We start from the raw sequence: 9165 nt of genomic DNA on the forward strand, positions 1-9165 counted from the left end.
CTGTCCCATTTTCAGTTTTTGAAGATGAAATTTCCAGGACCGAAATTTTACAGTTCTTACTGAATTTCTCACCTGCAACCAATTAGTAAGTAAACTATAGATGACATATGACACGATTGAGGTGCTGGAAGATTGATATCGGTCGGAGGAAGCCCACAGCAGAAAGCTTAAGAAAACGAAAAGCTGTATTTTCAAAAGTCTGTCCCATTTTCAAATATGAAATTTTCTGAACACAAATTTGACAGATTAGATGACATTTTTGCCCACAAACCAATTAGTCAGTTAATTGATGATGGTATGAAACCCAATTTGGGTACTGGAAGTCAAAATCCCGAATAAAATTGTAAAATCATATATTCCAAATCTCTGTCCCATTTTCAGTTTTTGAAGATGAAATTTCCAGGACCGAAATTTTACAGTTCTTACTGAATTTCTCACCTGCAACCAATAAGAAAGTAAACTATAGATGACATATGACACGATTGAGGTGCTGGAAGATTGATATCGGTCGGAGGAAGCCCACAGCAGAAAGCTTAAGAAAACGAAAAGCTGTATTTTCAAAAGTCTGTCCCATTTTCAAATATGAAATTTTCTGAACATAAATTTGACAGATTAGATGACATTTTTGCCCACAAACCAATTAGTCAGTTAATTGATGATGGTATGAAACCAAATTGGGGTACAGGAAGTCAAAATCCCGAATAAAATTGTAAAATCATATATTCCAAATCTCTGTCCCATTTTCAGTTTTTGAAGATGAAATTTCCAGGACCGAAATTTTACAGTTTTTACTGAATTTCTCAACCGCAACCAATTAGTAAGTCAACTATAGATGGCATATGACACGATTGAGGTGCTGGAAGGTTGATATCGGTCGGAGGAAGCCCACAGCAGAAAGCTTAAGAAAACGAAAAGCTGTATTTTCAAAAGTCTGTCCCATTTTCAAATATGAAATTTTCTGAACACAAATTTGACAGATTAGATGACATTTTTGCCCACAAACCAATTAGTCAGTTAATTGATGATGGTATGAAACCAAATTTGGGTACTGGAAGTCAAAATTCCGAATAAAATTGTAAAATCATATATTCCAAATCTCTGTCCCATTTTCAGTTTTTGAAGATGAAATTTCCAGGACCGAAATTTTACAGTTCTTACTGAATTTCTCACCTGCAACCAATTAGTAAGTAAACTATAGATGGCATATGACACGATTGAGGTGCTGGAAGTTTGATATCGGTCGGAGGAAGCCCACAGCAGAAAGCTTAAGAAAACGAAAAGCTGTATTTTCAAAAGTCTGTCCCATTTTCAAATATGAAATTTTCTGAACACAAATTTGACAGATTAGATGACATTTTTGCCCACAAACCAATTAGTCAGTTAATTGATGATGGTATGAAACCAAATTGGGGTACTGGAAGTCAAAATCCCGAATAAAATTGTAAAATCATATATTCCAAATCTCTGTCCCATTTTCAGTTTTTGAAGATGAAATTTCCAGGACCGAAATTTTACAGTTTTTACTGAATTTCTCAACTGCAACCAATTAGTAAGTCAACTATAGATGGCATATGACACGATTGAGGTGCTGGAAGATTGATATCGGTCGGAGGAAGCCCACAGCAGAAAGCTTAAGAAAACGAAATGCTGTATTTTCAAAAGTCTGTCCCATTTTCAAATATGAAATTTTCTGAACACAAATTTGACAGATTAGATGACATTTTTGCCCACAAACCAATTAGTCAGTTAATTGATGATGGTATGAAACCAAATTGGGGTACTGGAAGTCAAAATCCCGAATAAAATTGTAAAATCATATATTCCAAATCTCAGTCCCATTTTCAGTTTTTGAAGATGAAATTTCCAGGACCGACATTTTACAGTTTTTACTGAATTTCTCAACCGCAACCAATTAGTAAGTCAACTATAGATGGCATATGACACGATTGAGGTGCTGGAAGATTGATATCGGTCGGAGGAAGCCCACAGCAGAAAGCTTAAGAAAACGAAATGCTGTATTTTCAAAAGTCTGTCCCATTTTCAAATATGAAATTTTCTGAACACAAATTTGACAGATTAGATGACATTTTTGCCCACAAACCAATTAGTCAGTTAATTGATGATGGTATGAAACCAAATTGGGGTACTGGAAGTCAAAATCCTAAATAAAATTGTAAAATCATATATTCCAAATCTCAGTCCCATTTTCAGTTTTTGAAGATGAAATTTCCAGGACCGAAATTTTACAGTTCTTACTGAATTTCTCACCTGCAACCAATTAGTAAGTAAACTATAGATGACATATGACACGATTGAGGTGCTGGAAGATTGATATCGGTCGGAGGAAGCCCACAGCAGAAAGCTTAAGAAAACGAAAAGCTGTATTTTCAAAAGTCTGTCCCATTTTCAAATATGAAATTTTCTGAACACAAATTTGACAGATTAGATGACATTTTTGCCCACAAACCAATTAGTCAGTTAATTGATGATGGTATGAAACCAAATTGGGGTACTGGAAGTCAAAATCCCGAATAAAATTGTAAAATCATATATTCCAAATCTCTGTCCCATTTTCAGTTTTTGAAGATGAAATTTCCAGGACCGAAATTTTACAGTTTTTACTGAATTTCTCAACTGCAACCAATTAGTAAGTCAACTATAGATGGCATATGACACGATTGAGGTGCTGGAAGATTGATATCGGTCGGAGGAAGCCCACAGCAGAAAGCTTAAGAAAACGAAATGCTGTATTTTCAAAAGTCTGTCCCATTTTCAAATATGAAATTTTCTGAACACAAATTTGACAGATTAGATGACATTTTTGCCCACAAACCAATTAGTCAGTTAATTGATGATGGTATGAAACCAAATTGGGGTACTGGAAGTCAAAATCCCGAATAAAATTGTAAAATCATATATTCCAAATCTCAGTCCCATTTTCAGTTTTTGAAGATGAAATTTCCAGGACCGACATTTTACAGTTTTTACTGAATTTCTCAACCGCAACCAATTAGTAAGTCAACTATAGATGGCATATGACACGATTGAGGTGCTGGAAGATTGATATCGGTCGGAGGAAGCCCACAGCAGAAAGCTTAAGAAAACGAAATGCTGTATTTTCAAAAGTCTGTCCCATTTTCAAATATGAAATTTTCTGAACACAAATTTGACAGATTAGATGACATTTTTGCCCACAAACCAATTAGTCAGTTAATTGATGATGGTATGAAACCAAATTGGGGTACTGGAAGTCAAAATCCTAAATAAAATTGTAAAATCATATATTCCAAATCTCAGTCCCATTGTCAGTTTTTGAAGATGAAATTTCCAGGACCGACATTTTACAGTTTTTACTGAATTTCTCACCTGCAACCAATTAGTAAGTAAACTATAGATGGCATATGACACGATTGAGGTGCTGGAAGATTGATATCGGTCGGAGGAAGCCCACAGCAGAAAGCTTAAGAAAACGAAAAGCTGTATTTTCAAATGTCTGTCCCATTTTCAAAAATGAAATTTTCTGAACACAAATTTGACAGATTAGATGACATTTTTGCCCACAAACCAATTAGTCAGTTAATTTATGATGGTATGAAACCAAATTGGGGTACTGGAAGTCAAAATCCCGAATAAAATTGTAAAATCATATATTCCAAATCTCTGTCCCATTTTCAGTTTTTGAAGATGAAATTTCCAGGACCGAAATTTTACAGTTTTTACTGAATTTCTCACCCGCAACCAACTAATAAGTCAACTATAGATGGCATATGACACGATTGAGGTGCTGGAAGTTTGATATCGGTCGAAGGAAGCCCACAGCAGAAAGCTTAAGAAAACGAAAAGCTGTATTTTCAAAAGTCTGTCCCATTTTCAAATATGAAATTTTCTGAACTCAAATTTGACAGATTAGATGACATTTTTGCCCTCAAACCAATTAGTCAGTTAATTGATGATGGTATGAAACCAAATTGGGGTACTGGAAGTCAAAATCCTAAATAAAATTGTAAAATCATATATTCCAAATCTCTGTCCCATTTTCAGTTTTTGAAGATGAAATTTCCAGGACCGAAATTTTACAGTTTTTACTGAATTTCTCACCCGCAACCAATTAGTAAGTCAACTATAGATGGCATATTATGACACGATTGAGGTGCTGGAAGTTTGATATCGGTCGGAAGAAGCCCACAGCAGAAAGCTTAAGAAAACGAAAAGCTGTATTTTCAAAAGTCTGTCCCATTTTCAAATATGAAATTTTCTGAACACAAATTTGACTGATTAGATGACATTTTTGGCCACAAACCAATTAGTCAGTTAATTGATGATGGTATGAAACCAAATTGGGGTACTGGAAGTCAAAATCCCGAATAAAATTGTAAAATCATATATTCCAAATCTCTGTCCCATTTTCAGTTTTTGAAGATGAAATTTCCAGGACCGAAATTTTACAGTTTTTACTGAATTTCTCACCCGCAACCAACTAGTAAGTCAACTATAGATGGCATATGACACGATTGAGGTGCTGGAAGTTTGATATCGGTCGAAGGAAGCCCACAGCAGAAAGCTTAAGAAAACGAAAAGCTGTATTTTCAAAAGTCTGTCCCATTTTCAAATATGAAATTTTCTGAACTCAAATTTGACAGATTAGATGACATTTTTGCCCACAAACCAATTAGTCAGTTAATTGATGATGGTATGAAACCAAATTGGGGTACTGGAAGTCAAAATCCTAATAAAATTGTAAAATCATATATTCCAAATCTCTGTCCCATTTTCAGTTTTTGAAGATGAAATTTCCAGGACCGAAATTTTACAGTTTTTACTGAATTTCTCACCCGCAACCAATTAGTAAGTCAACTATAGATGGCATATTATGACACGATTGAGGTGCTGGAAGTTTGATATCGGTCGGATGAAGCCCACAGCAGAAAGCTTAAGAAAACGAAAAGCTGTATTTTCAAAAGTCTGTCCCATTTTCAAATATGAAATTTTCTGAACACAAATTTGACAGATTAGATGACATTTTTGGCCACAAACCAATTAGTCAGTTAATTTATGATGGTATGAAACCAAATTGGGGTACTGGAAGTCAAAATCCCGAATAAAATTGTAAAATCATATATTCCAAACCTCTGTCCCATTTTCAGTTTTTGAAGATGAAATTTCCAGGACCGAAATTTTACAGTTTTTACTGAATTTCTCACCCGCAACCAACTAGTAAGTCAACTATAGATGGCATATGACACGATTGAGGTGCTGGAAGTTTGATATCGGTCGAAGGAAGCCCACAGCAGAAAGCTTAAGAAAACAAAAAGCTGTATTTTCAAAAGTCTGTCCCATTTTCAAATATGAAATTTTCTGAACTCAAATTTGACAGATTAGATGACATTTTTGCCCACAAACCAATTAGTCAGTTAATTGATGATGGTATGAAACCAAATTGGGGTACTGGAAGTCAAAATCCTAAATAAAATTGTAAAATCATATATTCCAAATCTCTGTCCCATTTTCAGTTTTTGAAGATGAAATTTCCAGGACCGAAATTTTACAGTTTTTACTGAATTTCTCACCCGCAACCAATTAGTAAGTCAACTATAGATGGCATATTATGACACGATTGAGGTGCTGGAAGTTTGATATCGGTCGGAGGAAGCCCACAGCAGAAAGCTTAAGAAAACGAAAAGCTGTATTTTCAAAAGTCTGTCCCATTTTCAAATATGAAATTTTCTGAACACAAATTTGACAGATTAGATGACATTTTTGGCCACAAACCAATTAGTCAGTTAATTTATGATGGTATGAAACCAAATTGGGGTACTGGAAGTCAAAATCCTAAATAAAATTGTAAAATCATATATTCCAAATCTCTGTCCCATTTTCAGTTTTTGAAGATGAAATTTCCAGGACCGAAATTTTACAGTTTTTACTGAATTTCTCACCCGCAACCAATTAGTAAGTCAACTATAGATGGCATATTATGACACGATTGAGGTGCTGGAAGTTTGATATCGGTCGGAGGAAGCCCACAGCAGAAAGCTTAAGAAAACGAAAAGCTGTATTTTCAAAAGTCTGTCCCATTTTCAAATATGAAATTTTCTGAACACAAATTTGACAGATTAGATGACATTTTTGGCCACAAACCAATTAGTCAGTTAATTTATGATGGTATGAAACCAAATTGGGGTACTGGAAGTCAAAATCCCGAATAAAATTGTAAAATCATATATTCCAAACCTCTGTCCCATTTTCAGTTTTTGAAGATGAAATTTCCAGGACCGAAATTTTACAGTTTTTACTGAATTTCTCACCCGCAACCAACTAGTAAGTCAACTATAGATGGCATATGACACGATTGAGGTGCTGGAAGTTTGATATCGGTCGAAGGAAGCCCACAGCAGAAAGCTTAAGAAAACAAAAAGCTGTATTTTCAAAAGTCTGTCCCATTTTCAAATATGAAATTTTCTGAACTCAAATTTGACAGATTAGATGACATTTTTGCCCACAAACCAATTAGTCAGTTAATTGATGATGGTATGAAACCAAATTGGGGTACTGGAAGTCAAAATCCTAAATAAAATTGTAAAATCATATATTCCAAATCTCTGTCCCATTTTCAGTTTTTGAAGATGAAATTTCCAGGACCGAAATTTTACAGTTTTTACTGAATTTCTCACCCGCAACCAATTAGTAAGTCAACTATAGATGGCATATTATGACACGATTGAGGTGCTGGAAGTTTGATATCGGTCGGAGGAAGCCCACAGCAGAAAGCTTAAGAAAACGAAAAGCTGTATTTTCAAAAGTCTGTCCCATTTTCAAATATGAAATTTTCTGAACACAAATTTGACAGATTAGATGACATTTTTGGCCACAAACCAATTAGTCAGTTAATTGATGATGGTATGAAACCAAATTGGGGTACTGGAAGTCAAAATCCCGAATAAAATTGTAAAATCATATATTCCAAACCTCTGTCCCATTTTCAGTTTTTGAAGATAAAATTTCCAGGACCGAAATTTTACAGTTTTTACTGAATTTCTCACCCGCAACCAATTAGTAAGTCAACTATAGATGGCATATATGACACGATTGAGGTGCTGGAAGTTTGATATCGGTCGGAAGAAGCCCACAGCAGAAAGCTTAAGAAAACGAAAAGCTGTATTTTCAAAAGTCTGTCCCATTTTCAAATATGAAATTTTCTGAACACAAATTTGACAGATTAGATGACATTTTTGGCCACAAACCAATTAGTCAGTTAATTGATGATGGTATGAAACCAAATTGGGGTACTGGAAGTCAAAATCCCGAATAAAATTGTAAAATCATATATTCCAAATCTCTGTCCCATTTTCAGTTTTTGAAGATGAAATTTCCAGGACCGAAATTTTACAGTTTTTACTGAATTTCTCACCCGCAACCAACTAGTAAGTCAACTATAGATGGCATATGACACGATTGAGGTGCTGGAAGTTTGATATCGGTCGAAGGAAGCCCACAGCAGAAAGCTTAAGAAAACGAAAAGCTGTATTTTCAAAAGTCTGTCCCATTTTCAAATATGAAATTTTCTGAACTCAAATTTGACAGATTAGATGACATTTTTGCCCACAAACCAATTAGTCAGTTAATTGATGATGGTATGAAACCAAATTGGGGTACTGGAAGTCAAAATCCTAAATAAAATTGTAAAATCATATATTCCAAATCTCTGTCCCATTTTCAGTTTTTGAAGATGAAATTTCCAGGACCGAAATTTTACAGTTTTTACTGAATTTCTCACCCGCAACCAATTAGTAAGTCAACTATAGATGGCATATTATGACACGATTGAGGTGCTGGAAGTTTGATATCGGTCGGAAGAAGCCCACAGCAGAAAGCTTAAGAAAACGAAAAGCTGTATTTTCAAAAGTCTGTCCCATTTTCAAATATGAAATTTTCTGAACACAAATTTGACAGATTAGATGACATTTTTGGCCACAAACCAATTAGTCAGTTAATTGGTGATGGTATGAAACCAAATTGGGGTACTGGAAGTCAAAATCCCGAATAAAATTGTAAAATCATATATTCCAAACCTCTGTCCCATTTTCAGTTTTTGAAGATGAAATTTCCAGGACCGAAATTTTACAGTTTTTACTGAATTTCTCACCCGCAACCAACTAGTAAGTCAACTATAGATGGCATATGACACGATTGAGGTGCTGGAAGTTTGATATCAGTCGAAGGAAGCCCACAGCAGAAAGCTTAAGAAAACAAAAAGCTGTATTTTCAAAAGTCTGTCCCATTTTCAAATATGAAATTTTCTGAACTCAAATATGACAGATTAGATGACATTTTTGCCCACAAACCAATTAGTCAGTTAATTGATGATGGTATGAAACCAAATTGGGGTACTGGAAGTCAAAATACCGAATAAAATTGTAAAATCATATATTCCAAACCTCTGTCCCATTTTCAGTTTTTGAAGATGAAATTTCCAGGACCGAAATTTTACAGTTTTTACTGAATTTCTCACCCGCAACCAATTAGTAAGTCAACTATAGATGGCATATTATGACACGATTGAGGTGCTGGAAGTTTGATATCGGTCGGAAGAAGCCCACAGCAGAAAGCTTAAGAAAACGAAAAGCTGTATTTTCAAAATTCTGTCCCATTTTCAAATATGAAATTTTCTGAACACAAATTTGACAGATTAGATGACATTTTTGGCCACAAACCAATTAGTCAGTTAATTGATGATGGTATGAAACCAAATTGGGGTACTGGAAGTCAAAATCCCGAATAAAATTGTAAAATCATATATTCCAAATCTCTGTCCCATTTTCAGTTTTTGAAGATGAAATTTCCAGGACCGAAATTTTACAGTTTTTACTGAATTTCTCACCCGCAACCAACTAGTAAGTCAACTATAGATGGCATATGACACGATTGAGGTGCTGGAAGTTTGATATCGGTCGAAGGAAGCCCACAGCAGAAAGCTTAAGAAAACGAAAAGCTGTATTTTCAAAAGTCTGTCCCATTTTCAAATATGAAATTTTCTGAACTCAAATTTGACAGATTAGATGACATTTTTGCCCACAAACCAATTAGTCAGTTAATTGATGATGGTATGAAACCAAATTGGGGTACTGGAAGTCAAAATCCCGAATAAAATTGTAAAATCATATATTC

The sequence above is a fragment of the Bolinopsis microptera genome, chromosome 12, assembly GCF_026151205.1.
Source record: "Bolinopsis microptera isolate Bmic1 chromosome 12, MBARI_Bmic_1.0, whole genome shotgun sequence".
Lineage (NCBI taxonomy): Eukaryota > Metazoa > Ctenophora > Tentaculata > Lobata > Bolinopsidae > Bolinopsis > Bolinopsis microptera.